Here is a 19,563-nt window from a genome sequence, read left to right as displayed (position 1 = left end):
TCTGTGTGCGGCCATGTGCATTTGTTTTGGCCTCCATGGGCGTGTGCGTATGTTTGTTTGTGTGAGGAGGGGACATTTGGGTTACGCCCTCTCCCGTTGCCCGCTCCGGCCAGGAGGTGGCGCTGCACCATCTCCTTCTGCAGCCGAAGAATTTGGGGCAGAGTCCTGGCCTCAGCAATGCTTCAAATTATTTAGTGCTCTGGTCCTCAGAGCATCCCCCAGGGCAGGTGCAAATCCGAAGCAGGCAGCATTTCATCTTGCAAAAACCCAGCCAAAACTCACCGCCCCCTCTCTACTCCACCACCCGCTGGAGTCAGCCGAGCTCCCTGCCCTCTCTGGGAAAAGCCAGAGTAAAGCGATGAACTGTGCATTGAAGAGGAAGATGATTGGGGCATGGGGGAGCTCCGGGGTGAGGGCCCCCGTACTGAGCATACCCAGTGCACATGCAGGTACCACTTGGGAGAGCAGGCCCACTCCTCCGGGCATGGGAAGGTTATCACAGGAGCACGGGGAGGATGGGCTGAGAGCAGCTGGGCTTGTCCTCTGGCTATGGGTGACAGGCGTCCTGCCCCACCCCCTGCGGGACGGAGGGGATGGCTCGAATCCAGAGCACCGGGCCTGGAGGACCTAGCCCTCTTCCCCTTTTATCTGGTCAGTCCCTGGTGGAGTTAATCAGATCCCGCATCAGACTGGAGAACCCACTCCCCATGTGAGAGAGACTAACCATGGGCCCCAGCAGGGAACCCTGATAAACGCTGGACTCCAGCAGAGACCGACCCACCTGCTCTCCGGATGAGCCTCTCCACTCAGCCTGTGCCACGAGTAGTTCTTGAGACCCCACCAGCCCCTCCACTTGCCCAGTGCTGCCGTGACACCCAGGCTTTATGAGATTCCACGTGCAGCTCCGTGCACCCAGAGCCCTCGGCATCTCCCAGGCTCCCTCCATCCAGTCTGTACTGACAAACAGCGCAGCTCCTAGCCTCCCCAGGCACCCTGCATCTAACAGAAACCTCCCGGCCTAGCTGCATAGTGAGATGGATTTTCCCTGGTAACAGCAGCAGCCTCCTGAGCCACAGGACCCCCATTTCGTGCACTTGGTCCACCCTGACCTTGCCACCTGAGCTCAGTAGTCCCTCATGTAGAGAGCTGGTCTTGGGCCCACAACTGGCACCAGCCCTCAAGGCACGTGGGTGGCAGGGCATCCCCCTCCTGCCATCTCCAAGCCAGCAGGGAGTCCAGGCCCCACCTCAGGGCTTCTGGTTGCAGCCGTTCTTCGATTAGACAGTACAGGGCACGCTGAAGGATCGTCTGCCGGGGGCCCAGGGTCCTCACAGCTGCCCATTCGGAGTCGTTTTACTGTGTTTCCAGTGGGGTCTCCACCCTCAGCCCTGGGCAGGGAGGTGCCGTCTCTCGCCAGTGGGGGTTCCCAAGGAGCACGCTGTCCAGGGGGCTGTGATTTGGTATTCTCAGTCTGTAACAACCATGAGTAGTGGGTGGGATAGTCCATAGGGTCCTATCTATCTATCTATCTATCTATCTATCTATCTATCTATCTATCTATCTATCTATCTATCTATCTATCTATCTATCACGAATTGGGGTGAATTCTCCATCACTGACAATTGTTAACTCAAGACTGGCTGGTTTTGTACAAGCTCTGCTCTAGGAATTACTTTGGGGACGCTCTCTGGCCCATGTTACCTAGGAGGTCAGGCGCTTCTGGCCTCGGACTCTGTCTGTCCTTCCGTCCATCCCCAGGCACCCCTGTCTCTCCATCCCTCCCCCTGCACTGTACGTAGGCCGGTTTGGATGGCATTGTAGGGCTTAGCGAGAGGTTGCTTTGCCTCCCGCGCTTTGGCCGCAATTCCTGCTCCCCTGCCCGGCTGGGCAGAGGATGGGGGTGGGGGCTGGGAGATTTCCCGGGGGCTGAGCGCCGCGGGAGTCGTTCCGGGCCCCCCGCTGGAGGAGCCTGGCGGGACCGCAGCTGAGTTGCCTTGGCAGCCCCTTTGACAGCCTGCTTTACGCTGAGCAAGTAGCGCAGAGCCTGCTCTGGGTCGAAAGCAGAGACTAAAAATATCCCCGTGTGCAAGAAGCTTCCCAAGGAGGCGGTGGCAGCGGCATCTCTAATGAGCGAGCGGGGAGTTCATCCAAGGACAGGAGAAGGCTCCCTGCCGCCGCTCACGCCCCCGCCCCTCCAAGGCTGCGTGAGCAGGTGCTGGATGCCGCATGGTCCCCGCCGTGGCCTGAGAGGGCGGAGAGCCGCTCTTAAAGGGGGCTGCGCTCTCTGGGGCGGGGGGGGGGCACCGTGAGGGGGGAGGATACTCCTCCAGGGGAGCCCAGCGCTCTGAACAGGGCTTTAAAGGGGGAGCACCGGGGCTGCGTTATGAAAGGGGCCTTTAGGAACCGTGCTCAAGGGGGGGGCCTGTCCTGAGTGGGGGTGGGGCTCCATAGGGGCCTGTCCTGTGTGGGGGTGGGGCTCCATAGGGGCCTGTGCTGAATAGGAGCTGGGCTGTATAGGCGCTTTGCTCTACAGGGGCTGTGCTCCACAAGGGTCCCTGCTCTATAAGGGATTTGCTCTATAGAGGCCAGCTCTCAGGAGGGGTTGTGCTCCATAGGGGCCTGTGCTGTATAGGCACTTTGCTCTGTAGGGGCCTGTTTACTACTGGGGCTGTGCTCCATAGGGGCCTGTGCTCTATAGGGGCTGTGCTCCACAGGGTCCTGCCTTCCATGGGGGCCTGCGCTCTATAGGGGCTATGCTTCACAGGGGCCTGTGCTCTATAGGGGCTGTGCTCCACAGGGTCCTGCCTTCCATGGGGGCCTGTGCTCTATAGGGGCTGTGCTCCATAGGGGCCTGTGCTCTATAGGGGCTGTGCTCCACAGGGGCCTGTGCTTTATAGGGGCTGTGCTCCATAGGGGCCTGTGCTTTATAGGGGCTGTGCTCCATAGGGGCCTGCATTCTACCGGGGTTGAATGCAACAGGGGTCTCTGCTCAGTTGGGCTGTTCTCTGTCGGGGCCTGCGCTCGACAGGGGTCACACAATGGGGGGCTGCTGAGCTCTTACAGAGATCATTAAAGAACAAACAGACTCAAAACCAACGGAAGCCTCGAAATCAGGCCCAGCCAACGCGCGCGCTCGGAAGATGGGAGTTGGCCTGCAGCCCAGCCCAATGGGCCACCCGCTCCAGGCTCCCGTCGCAAGCTGACATGGGTTGGGTTCGGAGCCCCCCGGATCACCCCTTGTGGGTGGGGAGGAGGCGTCAGGGGTCAGCTGCAATGAATGTAAAGGGGATTCTTTACGGCGGCTGTAGGACACACACACATACCCCCTGGGGTCTCTCTGGCTCTCCAGCTCCCAGGGGGGCTAACACACGTCGTGTCACCAGCCAGGTCTCCCTAAGTCCCCGCCTGGCCTCGGCAGTCCTGGACGGGAGCTGCTAAGTGTAATGCAGCCTCTCTCCCCACCATCCCAACCCCGATCTGCCTCCAGCCCCTTTCCACTCCTGCCCCGCAGGGCGAAGGGGGACGCTTGCCCTGACCCACAGGGCTCTCCCCAGCTCTTCACAAGGGTAACAGGGGTCCCCAAGAGCCTGAGCTGGAAGCAGCGACAGGAGGGGAAGGGGGCGTATGCTGGATTCCAGCTGCAGTGACTAGAAAGGGGATCCTATACTGAGGCGGCTGGACCCGGGCAGACCCTGTGGTTCTCTCTGGCTCTCCAGTTCCCAGCCTGGTTTGCCTGGGCACTGGCCTGGACTCCGCTCCTAAAGCCCTCGCTGAGCCCATCCGAGCGCAGGCGTCCGAGGGGCAGGACGAGGGGTTCTGGAGCCCCCACCCCCACCCCACACATGCAGCCTGTGCCCTCGTTCCCCCTGGGGATTCGGTGACCGTGCCTGTCAGCCCGGGGAGGGCTGGTGTCAGTCTCCAAAGCAGCTCCCCTCCCCAGCCCTCCACCAGCAGCAGCCCCCCGAGGAGGCCAGAACCAGCCCTGGGATTTCCCCTGGGAGGCCACATCAACCCCCCCACCTTTCGCACGGAGTGGGGCACCGGCCTGGCAGCTCCCCATTCAGGGGCCCGTGACAAGAATAAAAGGCGTTGGCTGTAGCCAGTGCAGAGCTCCCCCCGCCCCGTTTCCCGGGGGTGCCAGGCCAGGGAGCACCCCGTGGCCAGCGCTCCCCGTGGTGTCAGTGGAGGTCGGGCCGAGCTTTATACATTGTCCCCGGCGAGCTCCCTGCAGCCAGGGCTCCTCTAAGACTGGCCTCAGGGACATTTTAGCTCACGCACATCTGCATTGCAGGAAGGCCCTGTGCTCGGTGTGCGTGTGCAATGCACGCTCAGGGGCTGTGTGTGCCATGTGGGCGTGGGTGTCTGTGCCAGGCGTGTGCTCGGTGTGCGTGTGCAACGCATGCTCAGGGACTGCATGGGCACCATGTGTGAAGGTGTGTCTGTGCCAGGCCTGTGCGTGTGCAATGCACGCTCAGGGGCTGTGTGTGCCGTGTGGGCGTGGGTGTCTGTGCCAGGCGTGTGCTCGGTGTGCGTGTGCAACGCATGCTCAGGGACTGCATGGGCACCATGTGTGAAGGTGTGTCTGTGCCAGGCCTGTGCATGTGCAATGCACGCTCAGGGGCTGTGTGTGCCGTGTGGGTGTGGGTGTCTGTGCCAGGCGTGTGCTCGGTGTGCGTGTGCAATGCACGCTCCAGGGCTGTGTGCACACCATGTGTGAAGGTGTGTCTGTGCCAGGCGTGTGCGTGTGCAATGCACACTCAGGGGCTGCGTGCGGGCCGGCTGGGCGCGTGCACAGGCGTATCTGTGTGCCAGGCGTGTGCACATGCTCAGGGTGGGCACGTGTTCAGGGTATGCATGTGCATCCGTGCTGTGTGCGTGGCGGGAGTGCACGCATCTAGTGTGTGTGCTCCTGTCTGCACATACGTGTGCCCGAGTTGGGGGGGACGGTCCAGGCTGGAGAATGTTTCCTCGGCAGCCGGGCTCTAAACTCTTATTCTGGAGGGGTGTTCGGGGTGTGGGGGAGGCGGACACTCGCTTAGGATCCAATGATCCCTGGCACAAAAGGGCTGTTGGCCCCCCGGCCTTGCCGGGTTCTGAAGAATTCCTCCCCGCCGGTTGGAGCAGCTGCCTTTGTCTCCGTCAATGGAGGTTCCCGCGGAGGGGCCGAGGGGAGGAGTCGTGGAACCCCCAGGAGAGCCCTGTATTGTGCCTCTGCCCTCACCCAGCATCTGGAGTCAGAGAAACCCGCTCAGCCTCTCCCTCGTGGTGGGGAGGGTTCGGGGGGGGGTGGTGGCCAGGCTCCATTAAGGGAGCAGTACAGGTTTAAACTGCAAAGGCAGCAGAATCCACTCCCTGCGTCGCGACCATGTGCGGCTCCCAGGGGCTTGTCGTTCACGGCCCACTGCTCACCCCCAGCACTTTAAATAATAGATCGCCCAGGCCAAAGGCAACCCTGGTGTAAGGCCATCCACACCCCTGGGGCAGCTGCCTCCGCCAGGGGCAGTTCCCCTTCAAACACCCCCGCTGGCCAAAGATCTCAAAGCGCCTCGTGAAACGCTAGCCTCCCCAAGATCTGGGGGTGGGTATCTGCTGTGCAGAAGGGAAACCGAGGCACAGAGCGACAAAGTGACTTGCCTGAGAATCCTGAGGCAGGAGACCACTGATGCTCATCACGGTGTGCTAGGGAGACAGTGGGCCGGGGGGTTCTCGTATGCTACAGGGGAAGGTGTTAGAGCAGGAAGAAGGCAGGAGGGAGTCATGGTAGCCCTCGGCGTCTTGTGAAGAGCTGGACTCTCGGATCGAAATGCCCCAGGAAAGTCTCATCCATAGTCTGCTGCCTCGGGGCTGCTTTAACTTATGTGCTGGTTTCCACTGAGAAGCAAGGAAAAGCCACGGACCTATGGGCTCCATCCCCAGCCGCACCCCCACTTGCCTGCCCCCCACGCTGGGAGCCCTACCTGGCTGGGGAGGCCCCCTACACAGGAGGGAACCCAGGGGGCTGTTCCCACCCCGAAGGCCCCTTTGCACGGCCCGGGAGACATAAAGGGGCCTTAGCGTAGCTGAGGACCAAGAGAGATGCCCACCAGGTGCCTGGACAGAGGAGACTGCAAAGCAAAAGGCCAGCAAGCGGGGGGGGGGGGCGGTTCCCGAGGCGATCACGCTGTCCCTGTGTTGGTGCGCTTTCCGTCCAGGCATCTCTCCATGGCAGGACACGCTCAGCCTGCCAACCGTGGGCAGAAATCCCAGCGACGCCGCCTTCACGTGCCTCGTGCTTAGCCGGGGAAAAGCGAGGGGGAGGAGACGGGGCGGGCATAGGGGCTGGCAGAACCAGCCCGCGCCTGGGGGAAAACACTCCAGAAGGGAGGCAAGAAATAGACCCAGCTGATGGGGGTTATAGGCGCTGATGGGAAAGGCTTGAGCCAGACAATTGCGCCCACTGAGCTCGCCCGAGCTGGACCATCTTCAACAGAGATCAGGGGCTCATGGCAGAGACAGAGTTCAGAGGCGTTTGGATCCCAGGACTAGGTAAACTCCATTGGCTTCCAGGGCCTGATCCTCGGGGAACGCACCTCTGCACTTGCGGGGGGGGCGGCGAACGGGGGGAAGGGGAAGTGTTAGGGGAGAGCAGCTTTAAGCCATCTTGTGTGCCCCATATTTTAGCCCCTGAGGTTTCCCTAACGTACATCCTGCTTTCCAGGACCCCTCAAAGGCCCTGGGAACCAGCAGTACATTCTGGCCAGTGGCCAAGCAGCCGGAGAGCCAGTTTAACCAGCCACATGGGCATTCCCCTCTCATTTGGGGAATCCCCAGATGCTAGTCAGCGTAGTGGCACTATGCCCCTTGCCTCCTGGAGTGCCTCAGTTTCCCAATCTAGGGATAACAGTGTGTCCGGGCCCCTCTGAATGTTAATTCATGTAGTGCTTTGAGATCCATGGATGGCCGATGCCCCTTTTAGTATAATATTATTGGAATGCAGTGGGGATGAGGAGGAGCTGTGGTGAGGCTGGGGGGGAATGTTTGCCTGGTGCCTCCCACCTCCCCCAGGGGATAAAACACCCCCTAAAGGACAGTGCCTCATTCCTCCAGTGTTTGTCCTACAGCCTCGTGTGGAGTCAGGCTCCCATCATCCCGGCTCGCAGGGAGACTCCCAAAGCGTTCGTCCCTGTGCACGCTATGCACGCAGCTCGTTTGACACCCACCGTCCGGAGCTCAGCGTCCTCAGCACAATGGCTAGCAGAACAGGGACAGCCCAGGACGGGAGGGACACCTCCCACCCGCAGGCAGGGGCAGTACACGCTCACAGCTGCCCTGCCCCGCTGGCAGAACCCCTAAGGGACTTCTCTCCACAGCCCGACTCTGCTGAGACGGCCAGCAAGGGATGGAGTGTTGGGGTGGGCGGCAAGCGGTGCTAACAAGGGACTGAGACCCAGCAAACTCGCTTCACACAGGCCACCCACGAGCCCTCGGATGGGGCACTGCTGCCCAGCCAGACTCAGCCAGGCAAGCCAGCTGGGAAAGGCCCTCAGCCTTTGTGACAGTCTCTCTCTGGGAGCCTGAACGGCAGTAGCCTTTGTCCCCCTGGGGACTCTGTCCTTTCCTCCCCGGACACGAGGCTGCCGGGCATGAGACCAGCTGCCCCTGGCCATGGCAGATCCTGGCAGCCTGCCCCTCTCATGCGCGAGCAGCAAGGCTGTGTCGTGCCGACGCTTGGGCGGGGGTGGGGAGCTGTTTCTGCAGCAGCATGTCCTGGCATGGATGGCGCTCGGTGACTCGAATGCTGATGAGTTGCGGGGGAAGGAGGGGGCGGCGGTGGGGGGGCGGGGGGGACTACGGGCAGAGCTGCGGCCTGCTTTGCGAGCAGCCAGACTGAGACGCTTCAATCACTTAGCCAGGCTGCAGCCAGAAAACAAGGCAAATCGAATTAGAGGCAGTTCCCAGAAGGCAAACCCGGCTAATCCCACCGTGCAGCGCCCGGTCCTGCAGCACACCAAAAATCCCTGGGAAGGGATCCATGGGCCAACGGCTCGAGCAAGCAGAAGGGAAACGGCCCATAAACTCTGTGCCACCTTCCCTCCCTTCCCCCCCCCCCCTTAACAGCTGGGGATGGGGTTATTCTGCTGGCAAAGAACAACGCTGCAGCTCTAGCCCCAGACCGCACAGCTGGCAGGAGCATACCTGAGTATTAATAGTTGGTACTGTGGCATTTCCATTCATTCCATTGCAGTGACTTGCAGAGGGGCAAATATCCCTTGATCTGCTCCCTTCCCTGTGGCTTGTCACGGCTGCAACATAAAATCCGCCAGTCTTTACCCTGTGCTTTGCCCCGGCCTCAGTGCAGCTCCCGCATCCATCCAGGCCTTGCCCCAGCCCCTAGAGATCAGTGGGGCTCTCGCCAGGGACTGTCGTGCGTAAACAGGGGGCTCTCTCAAGTAAGAGGTGAGAGGTTATTTTACCTCTGTGTTTGGCAGAGGTTATTTTACCTCTGTGTTTGCGACCGCTGCGGGAATGCTGTGTCCGGTTCTGGTGCCCACCATTCAAGAAGGATGTTGATTAGTTGGAGAGGGTGCAGAGAAGAGCCACAAGAATCGTTAAAAGAGGAGAAAACGTGTCTCACGGGAAGAGACTCCAGGAGCTCAGCCTGTTTAGCTTAACAAAGAGAAGGTGAAGGGGTGACTTGATTGCAGTCTGTAAGTACTTACATGGGGAGCAAATATTTAATAAGGGGCTTTTCAATCTAGCTGAGAAAGGTCTAACGTGATCCAATGGCTGGAAGTTGAAGCTAGACAAATTCAGACCGGAAATAAGGTGTAAATTGTTAACCACGAGGTTGGAAGGTTTTGGATGACAGGTGAAAGTTTGAGGGTGTTTAAGTGCAGGGTTTGGGGTGTCTGAGATGGAGTGTTTTGGGATTTCCAGGTAGAGGGTTTTTGAGTCTTTGGTGCAGGGTTTTTGGGGTGTTTGGATGGAGGGTTTGGGGGTGTCTGCAGGTTTGAGGGTATCTGGGTGCAGGGTTTGGGGGTCTCTGGGTACAGGATTTGAGGGTCTGCAGCTGGAAGGTTTGGAGATGTCTTGGGAGGAAAGTTTGGGGTCTGTGGTGCAGGGTTTTGGGAGTCTCTAGATGAAGGGATTGGAGGTGTCTGGGTCCAGGGTTTGGCTTCTGACCCCATGTTTTGGTTACTGAGAGGCCAGGAGGTGCACCAAGTGGCAGGGCAAGCCAGTCAGGAGCCCCTCCCTGACCCAAGATGTCTGCTCCATAAACCCATCAGCACATGGCTCTCACCCTGGCCAGACCAGCCTTGGGCTAGCATTGCGTCTCCAACAGAAGCCACCCCTAGCCTGGCAGCAGCTGTCTTTGTCAACAGTGATTGAAAGCCAAACCCGGCTGGCGTGCCTTCTCTGTGATCTTGTTAATTAAGAAATACATTTAATTAGCAGCACCCCAGCTGTGACTCAGCTAATAATCATGATATAAACATGAGAAGGACTCAAACGTTTCTATCAGGGCACATTAGTATCAAACCCAGGCAGTATTCAGGCCACGTCCTCCCAGCTGCAGGGGCTGAATCTAGCACAAACCCTTCCCATTGGTGGGAGAAGGAAAGCGGGACTTCGCCGACCTCCTGGCCTGACTGGGCAAGAACACAGGGGTGTTTAGGGCTCTGAGACCCAGATCTTGGCTAACAGTCACTCGTTGGAGAGAGGGGGCCAAGCCCCAGTCCCAGCTCCAGGCCAAGAGGAAAGCGTGGCTGCATGGTTAAGACACAGGACTAGGATTCAGAAGAGTTGGGATCAGTTTCCGCTGTGTCACAGGTCCCCTGGGTGAGTTGGGGCACATCGAGCAGGTCTTCAGTCTTCAGGTGTTTGGGACCCAGAACTGGGTCTGGATTTTCACCCGGGATACTGAGCTCTTCTGAAGATGCAGCCACTCAATCAGCCGCCGCTAAGCCCTGCTGAAAACCTGTCTCGGGACCCCGCCTGTGACATGCAGCTGATAATACCAGTTGGCTGTCGTGTCTGTCTGGCTTGGAAGCTCTTCGGGACAGCGAGTGTGTCTGCACGGTGCCTTGCACACTGGGGTCCTGAGTGCCTCTAGGTGTGGCCGTGATATACCTGGAGAGAGCCAATATTGGGCTGGGGTTTTGGTTCAGAGCTGGTGCCAGGCGGTCTCTGGGATGCTTCCGGGGGGTACGCAGCGTTGGGAGGAAGCTTTGTCTGTGTCTGCCGGGGGTCAACTCCCCAACTTCACAGACCACGGGCAACACACACTCCCCTCTAGGTCTCACAGGCCTTGCTGTTACTCTAGAGGTTAGCAATAGGCACACTCCAAGCCTCCACTGGATGCTCACAGAATTCACAGACTCCCTGCTTCCGGAGAACCAGTTCACCCCGCTTCCCAGTCCCACCTCCGATCGCTGCTCTGCTGATCACACGACACTTAAGCCTGAAATCACGACTGTGCAGAGATTCAAGTAGTAGCAGTGGCCAGATTGGACACAGAGGGTTACGTATAAAATAAAATCATAACACGCATTCTAGAGCCTAGACTTACGTAACTAGATGCTCCCATGTCTCGTAGGGGAATGCTCACCCCAAATCCTTGCAGTGCTTTACAGCCAGGTTGGCTGGGACCCTCCTTTCTGGAGGCAGATGCACCGTCAGCTTGCCTCCTAGGAAAGGATTCTTCTGTCCTTTGCGCCCCAAGATACACCGCTCCCATCCTTTGTCTTTATTCATAAACAGGACCCCTACCCCTTCCTGTTTGTTTCATCTTTTTTTGGTAGATTTCGGAACCTCTTGTTTCTCCTCTGGCCAGGGGCACGTTCAGAAATTTAACTTCTGTGCCCCTTCCTCCAGCCCTGGGAGGAACTCACTCTTCCTTTCCCTCACCACCGCCACCCCGGGGCCAGAGGAGTTCTGTGCCTCTGACGATTATTGGAGGGCATGCATGTATCTGACCCAGTGGATCGTTGTAAAACCCTATGCACCCCCATCCCCCTCACATCAAGGGGGCCCTGAGTCACAGCTGCCATACTGTGTTTGGCCCTTACTCAGAGATCCTGGGTATCAATTCAGCCCAAAATCTAGGTGATGCCTGTGATTGACACAATGGATATTGTGGGCTTGATTCTCCTCTTGAACTGGCTTTACACTGAGTTGCTCCACTGACTTTGGTGGAGTGACTCCAGCTTGACACCAGCGTCAGTGAGAGCCGATTCAGGCCCATCCATTATAGTCAGGCCACACCTGGAACCTCTGCTCTGGATCATCCCACCCAATTGCACTGACTTTCAGGGAGGAAAAATTCAGCTCCTCAGGTCCACACTTGGACCTGTGGGGTTTGGTTCTGGTTGTGGATCCAGCACTGTGTGGGCCCTGTTTTCCAGATCCAGTTTGGATGGAGCCCAATGTAATAATAACACTTAGCTCTTATGTAGCTGCTTTTCATTAATAGATTTCAAAGATTTACAAAGGAGATCAGCATCACCCCCATTTTACAGGTGGGGAAATTGAGGCACAAAGAGGGGTAGTGACATGCCTAAGGTCACCCAGCAGACCAGTAGCAAGTTGGGAATAGTACCCAGGCATCTCTTGAATCCCAGTCCGATGCACTATCCACTAGACCACATTACTCTGGAAAGAAACCACCATAGAGCAGAACCCCCCTGCAAGGTAGGGAGATAGTGTTACTTCCTGGACACAGAGAGGGAAACTGAGGCATAGAGCCTGAGGCACAGACCCTCAAAGGGCTGTGAAAGTTAGTCACAGGTATGTACTCAATGAGAGTTAGGAGTCTAATTACTTTTATGGATCTGGGTCCAAGGTCACCCAGCAGAGGCAAGAATAGAACCCAGGTGTCCTGGGGCCTGCTACTCTAATCATTAGACCATATTGCCTCTACCATGCCATGATTTTCATGTGCTCCTTTCTCAGGGCTTCAGCTTCCAGAGGCACCTTTCATGTTCAGAAAGGAAAAGAAACACCTCTGTGGGGGCAGATACCATCCCATAGCTTTGTTTCTACAGCCCCTAGCACATGGGGCTCCTGTCCAGGACTGGTGCTCAGAGGTGCTACAGTAATACACATGGTAAATAATAATATTAATAACACCCAAAGGCTTAGCGCTTCCCATCTGTAGCTCTCCAGGTGTTCCCTATTTAACAAAATGGGAAACTGAGTCAAAGAGCCGGGAAAGGGACTCACCCACGGTTAGGGAGCTGGGGATAGAACCCAGGAGCCCTGGCTCTCAGTCCCTATCTATGGTACAATCCTGCCTCTCATCTGAATCTATTCCCTGTCTAACAAGAGGATTTCATTCCCTTGTGCAAATTGCAGCAAAATTCAGATCAGGGCAGCCCAGGATCAAACAGGGGATCCGCTTCTAATGCCTGCAATGGATTTTCTCCCTCTCTGCAGCATTCCCCCGCCTCCCCCGCCCCACACACGTAAATGTGCAGAATTCTCACCCGCTGCAAAAGAGCTGGCTGCCAGGCAGCTGTGGAATTCGCTTCCAAATAAACCGTCATGTAAATGAGCCCTTATGTATATTTATAGAGAGCGCTCCTGCCAGCTGGAATCTAATAGGGTGTAAAATAAACTGTGAAACTGCCTGGAACAGGAGGACTTCACTTCACACCTCTGCATTCCCGTCAGGTGCCCATGGCAGGCGCGGATTAGCCGGGCTACCGCCTCCCGGGTGCCCTCGCTGGCTCGCCAACCGGGGCAGTGCGGGGGGGTGGGATCAAAAAGGGATGGGATCCAGACCCCGGGATGCCCCGAGCCTGGGAAATAGGTGCCACACAGTCTGAGGTGTTGCAGGCCTGGGATAAGGACCCTGCAGGCTGGAAGAGGGGTTCTGGACAACGTAGGGTGTAGTTTGCCTGGCACAACAGTCCACCCTGGGTGCCACTGTTCCGGGTTGAGGTCCCTGTAGGCTCTGGGGGGTCACTGCCTGGGATAAAGTGCCTGTCTTCCTGGGACCTGTGCTAATACCTCCATTGATAGCAGGTCGTATTGCTGGGGAGCTCACAGGGCTGTGGGAGTGAGTCTGTAGGATCCTGGTGGGTGCGTGGCCGCCCGTGGGGCGGGGAGCTGCAGCGCAGGGCAGTGGGATCGCCCTGCTGGGACGCAGGGACTTCAGCCTACCTGGCCCCGGGCCTCCCCAGTGCAATCGGCAAGGCTGCGCAGGCGGAGAGGGCTGCTGGGCTGGAAACATTCCCAGGCTGCTCTCTCGAGAGGCTTTTTGCAAATAGCAGGGATGGCTCTCAGGGAAAGCGCAGCTTCCTGGGGAAGTGGGAACAAACAGAGGCGCTTCACCCATCTGGACAGTGCATCTGCCACACCGCCCTGGATCACGCCTGCTTCCCCGAGCTAATTAATTTGCAACCCGGCCTGAGCAGTGTGCCGCAGCCAGGAGCTGAAAGCAGCATGCAGGAGACAGAACGCACTGAGCCAACAGGTGTGGGGGTGGTACTTGTGAGTGCGTCCGTAGGGCCAGGCGTAGCTGGAGGTGGAAGTGAGTGGGAAGAGGTGGGTATGTGCATGGGGGGAGCTGCAGGCAATGAATGAATCATCACCCTCGCTGCTAAAAACATGCACCCTCTTAGGAATGTGTCTAGTTTCCACTTCTAGCCCCCAGAGCTCATTCTGCCCTTTCCTGCTAGATGAAAGAGCCGTCGGCCATCAGAAATCACTTCCCCTGCAGCTACTTGTGGATGGTGATCAAGTCACCCCTTGACCCTCCGATTGAGCTTCTTCAGTCTCTCACTCGAAGGCAGGTTTCCCCGATCTCGAAGCACCCGGGAGCTCTGTTCGGAACCCTTTCCAATTTGCTAGCATCTTTTTTGAAGTATTGACCCCACCCGTTGGACACAGTGTCCAGTAATGGTCTCACTAATGCCATATACGGGGTAATACTATCCCCCTACTCCTACTTGAGATTCCTCTGCTTATAGAGCCAAGGAACAGCCCTCTTAGCTACAGCACAGCATCGGAGAGCTCGTGTTCCATTGGTTATCTTCCATGGCCTCAAAGTCCTTTCCAGAGTCACGGCATTCCAGGGTACAGTCCGCAGTCTTGTTGGTGTGACTTACTTCCTTCGTTCCTAAACATCTGATCTTACACTTAGCTCTGTTAAAACCCACCTGACTTAACAATCCAAGCTGACCTGTGTAACTGACCTGTCTCCCCTCATTACCTATCATTCCACCAGTTTTTGTGTCATTTGCAAATTTTACCAGCAGTCTTTTTATATTTTCTTTTAGATCATCGATAAAGATAGTGAATAGCATTAATCCGAGGACAAATCCCCCTGTGAACTCACTGGGGATACCCCTCTGGGAGATTTGTCCCCATTTAGAGATCTATCAGTTAGCCAGTTTTTTATCCATTGCACATGGGCGACATTGAATTTGTATAGTGCTGATATTTTAATCAAAATGTCATGGGCTATTCAATCCTATGCCTTCTAAGGATATTATGTCAACACAGCTACCATCATCAACCAAATTTGTAATCTCAGAAAAAAACAAGTAGCAAGTTTGTTTGACGAGACCTATTTTCCATAAAACCATGCTGATTGGCATTAATTATGCTCAGATTCTCTAATCCTCTACCGATCGCCTTCCATATCAGCCTTTCCATGATTTTGCCCAGGATTGATGTCAGATTAACTGGTCTGTAGTTACCTGGTTCATCCCATTTACCCTTCTGGAAAATGTGTGTGTGTGTGTGTGAGAGAGAGAGAGAGGAGTGAAGTTTTTGAGGATAACTGGAAATTTTTGTATATTTATATGTGAATGTGTGGGGTATGATACTAAAGTGATAGATAGATAGATAGACAGATAGATGTGGTGTATGGGGATAGATAGATAGATTAGATGGATGTGGTGTATGGAGATAGATAGATAAGATGGATGTGGTGTATGGGGATAGACAGAGAGAGAGAGAGATGAGAGTAATAATAAAGAATAAAGGGGGACCTGTCTTTAGGTGAAAGTGCTTGGGAGGAATATATGCAGATGTGTGAAAAAGGGAATGTATCAGGGAGTGAGCGTGTGTGTCTGGGTCTAGGGTGCGTTTATATGCGGGGGCCAAAGATCCAGGTGGATACATGTGCTCTAACATGCTGCACCAGAGAATTCTGATTTCAGGCACAAGGAATTGCGGGGAAGTGGGCAATTAGGTAAAAAAAAATACGTAATGAGGTAATGGCCACCCTTGCATGCTGGCTGGCTGGGCTAATGGCATGAGGCTGACCCACCTGCCTCTGCACTGTGGGGTAGCAGCCCCAGGCAGGTCGGGCTCATGAAGCTATTTCTTTCCCCCTCCAAGTGGAGCCTGCAGAGCTAAGCTCCTCAAAGTCTCCTCTGCAAGGATTTCCCTGCTGCACAGGGAGCTGCTGGGGAGAAAGAGGGGCCTATTAGAAATGCAGACAGCACAGCTCGGCTAATGTCTTCCTGTCTGGAGAGAGACGGCAGCCAGAGCTCATTCCCTCTCAGCTGTAAATCCTCCTCCTCTGGCTCAGCAGGTCAGGAAGAGTTTATTGCTTGATGCCTGCAGCTGGCTGCTGCCACATATGGCAGTGGGCACAAAGGAGTAGCGGGGCCGGGAATGCATCACACAGTGATGCGGGGGAGACCCCCGGGAATGTGAGGGGCACAGAGGGGCATGGAGTTACATACACAGGTGTGCAGGAATATGAGTATAGACACATGGGGAATATGGGCACACAGAGATAAGGGCTATGTGGGCGCACAGGGATACTGGAGACAGGGACCTATAGGAATAGGAGGGACACAGGTGCTCTAAGACCTGGGCACCAGGGCGTGGTGGATATGGCTGTATAGGGGTATTGAGGGTTATGGGCACTGTGATGGGGTGGCTGTCCTGCACTGGTAGTGAAAGGGTTAATGGGGCCAATTAACCCACCTGGTTGTATCTGGAGAGTGGGCCAGGCCTAATTAAAGATGAAACCCAGCTGGGGAGGAGCTGGGTGGTGCTCTAAAGAGAGGAAGTCTGGAACAGAAGGGGGCTGTGGGGAGAACAGGAAGGCCCCTGCAGGGCAAGCTAGCAGCCACAGGACTGGAGCAAGCGCCTGTGGCTGACCCTCACACAAAGGCAGGAACTAAGAGCCTGCGAAAAGGCCTGAAGACAGGTTCGTGGCAGGAAGGAGCCCAGGGAGACAGCAACAGGGTCTCTGAGGGAGCAGAGCGTGGCTGCCCGTCCTGGGCCCCCTGACCTGGAGCCCGGTGCAGCAGGTGAGCCTGGGTTCCCTCCCCAGCTCCCGGGTAAGGTGACGTGACGCCCACTGCTGTCAGGGGAAAAGAAGGGCTCACAGCCCTGAGAGGAGGCTGTGAGGACCAGACTGTGGGGCTTCCTGTTAGCCCAGAAGGGGCCGAACTAAACCTGGGACCTCGGCAAAGGGCCGAGGCGCCGGGGAGGAAAAAGCTGCCGTGCCACACCCAGCCATGAGGGGGAGTGACTCTTCTACAGGCCCCATGGGGCAGGGAGGATACAGCCCCCCCAGACCTCCCTAGGGTGCAGTGCAGCAGCCCCATGCCAGGGGACGGCTTCACTCCGCTATGGGGATGCTGGCATGTGATGCAGGGCGCTAGGGCCATGGGGCTAGGTGGTGCCCCGTGGGCTGTGATGAGCGAGAGCCCTACGTGCTCCTCTCCTTGCTGCCCTTCCGGGGTTGAAAGAGGGAGGGGTGCTCCCTGCTGGAGTCATTGGAAAGCTCTCCAGGGGGGCGCAGGTGGGGAGAGCTTGGCCTGCCGAATGCTGCTCGAACACCTGGCGTATCGCTCCGCTCACCGCTACCCTGAGCCAACAGCACCGAGATTCCCCTGCAGCCTGCTAAAAATAGCTCCGGCAGCTGCCTCCGCAGCAGGAGCCATCGAACAGACCCGGTTATAAATAGCCCAGGGTGCTGCTGTCCCCACGGCGCACCGGTTCCCTCCGGGGAGCGCTCCAAATTGCCCTGGGTTTCATCTCCCTGACCCGTTACAAGGCTCCAGATGGAAACACGGCCTGAAATGACTCGGCGGAGTAGTTCAGAGCCGTCCTCTCCCTCGGGTTGATCTGTCTGGCGGAGGGGGAAGGCAGGGAATTTCCAGCCCCCCACTCCAAACTCTCTCCTTTTCCAACACTATGCAGGCCGCAGCTCCCAGCAGGGACCGGCACCTTCTCCTGCTCTCGCTAGGTCTGATGTGATTTGCAGGATCATTTCTTCGCCTCACCTGGCAGCACTGACATGTGGGTGCAGCTTCCCAGTGGTGGCGGGGCTGGGGGGCTATTGTGAGGTCTCTGCAGCAGGCTCTTCCACTCAACTTTCCTGACGCCCCCACGCACACGTAGGACTTCGGCCGACTCCTGCTCTAGCCGATGGAATGGAAGTCACTGGCTCGAACAGGAGCTGAAGCAACTTCTGCCCTCGGCTGTCTGCGTAGCAGAAGCAGGATTTGGTGCATTGAGGTGTCGTCGGATACACACCCCCTCGGGATATTGCACTAACAGTGGTGAGGGTTAGTCTGAACTGCTGTATGGCTTCCGGCCTTGGCTAGAGCACCGCACTGGCAGTCAGGAGACCTGGGTTCGATTCCTGGCTCTGCCCTGCTGGGTGAGCATGGACAAGTCACGTCCCCTCCCACCCTCTTCTTGTCTAGGTCGATTAGAAACCCCTTGGGGCAGGGATCGTCTCTTGAGCTGTGTATATGCAGGGTCTAGCACAATGGAGCCATGAGCTCAGGTGGGCCTGTCCATGCTACTGTAATATGAATAGTCATCATATATTAATACCCTGCTCTTCTCATCAGTGGATCTCATAGTGCTTTACACAGGAGGTCAGTATCTTTATCCCCACTTTACAGATGGGGAAACTGAGGCACAGAGTGAGGAAGTGACTCACCCATGGTAACCCAGCAGCTGAACCAGGAATAGAAAAAGGGTCTCCTGAGTCCCAGACCAGTGATTTAGCCGCTAGGCCACCCGGCCTAAATGTAGCTGTCTTGGCTGACTGGTGACGAAGGGGGAATATGAAAACCGTCTTAATGGGGGGAGAGGAGTGCTGAGGGAGGTGGGCTGGGTTAGAACCAGCAGTGAGGGAATCGGATCAAGACAAGGGAAATCTGGACTGAACTGGCAAGGTGCTCAGCTGGGGTGAGTCGAGCTCACTCAGTGGAGGTCCATGGAGCTAAGCTGAGTTACACCCACTGAGGATCTGGCCTGGAAGTCTGGAACAGTCCCTTGGAAGCTGTGGAAACCCCATTATGTCTAGACAGGACAAAGCACCAGCCGATAGACTGTAGGGAAGGACCCTGCCCCAGCTGACAAGGGGCTGGTGCATCCTCGCAGATCTTTGTCTTGCCTAGGTTGGACATGGGGCCAGCTGATCACGCCTGCTCCCTGGGGTTGCAAAGCTACCGACGTATTTCCTTGTGGCTGCCCGGGACAGGTGGGGAAATACCAAGGGCTGCCCATGCACTTTGGTTTGGAATGGAGAGGCATTTCCTGCCCGTGTCCAGAGTGTTGTTCCTTTCCTTGAAACGCCCTGGTGCAGAGTCAGTGGGAACATGACGCTGTTATCCTTGCTGTAGAGATACTGGGCCAAGCCCATCATTGCCCTGTGCCTCGTGCGGTCTTTTACGCTGGCACAAATGGAGTGCAACGCTGGTGCAAAATCTTACTACTCCGAGGCCCCGATCCAAGAACGCAATGGAGCATGTGCTTAATTTTAAACTGAGTATCCCAGTTGTTGTGCACATGCTCAAAGGTAGGCCCACGCTTGCCTGCTTTGCTGAATCCAGGCCTGATCTGGTAGCTTTACACCACTCGGTACTGGTGTAAATGACTATCCAAGCTGCTGGGCAAGGATCAACTGGACCCACTGCATGGAAGCTCTGCAGGAGACTATCCATGGGCACCTCTGACCCACCAGGCATTAGTCAGCAGGATGAGCTGGCCCAATGGTCTGATCCGATCTGTAGACTTCACTGCGTCATAAGGACTTGAATTCAAGACCCTCTTGAAGGCATCTTAACCAACTGGTAGAGCCGATACTTGCAAAGCACCTGGAATGAGCAATGGGCCTGGATGCAGCCTTGCACAGATGTTGCAGGCCTCCAGTGTAAATTAGAGCAGACTCAGGGCTGCTCTAACTTGTGTCCAGCTGCCCATAGCCCTGAGGTGCAGTTCCAGCTGTTAGGAATTGCAGGAGCATTGGCCACAAAGCCCTTCTCCCTGCCACACCCTCTGCACCAGGGAGTTGGGGCTGGATGGAGGGATGGAGCAATTACTGGCCCTATAGTGGTAGGGAGCATTCCCAGGTAACTGGTTACGTTCACTTTACAGCCCCTTTGTGGCTGCAGAGTGGTGCAAAAGGGCTCCACTGCAACTGAGAATCAGGCCAGTTGGGAAGCAGTAGTAGGCAATTGTCCATCTGTCCCCCTGTCTCTCTTTCCTCATTTGCTCTGTGTGCCTCCATCTGTCTTTCTGCCCCACCCCACCAGGTCCGTGCCTGCCAAAATTTCAGGGCAAACAGGGACACCCGGGGAGGATAAAACAGAG

The sequence above is a fragment of the Lepidochelys kempii genome, chromosome 21, assembly GCF_965140285.1.
Source record: "Lepidochelys kempii isolate rLepKem1 chromosome 21, rLepKem1.hap1, whole genome shotgun sequence".
Lineage (NCBI taxonomy): Eukaryota > Metazoa > Chordata > Testudines > Cheloniidae > Lepidochelys > Lepidochelys kempii.
The sequence above is the reverse complement of the archived record's forward strand: the minus strand, read 5'-3'. Positions refer to the sequence as shown.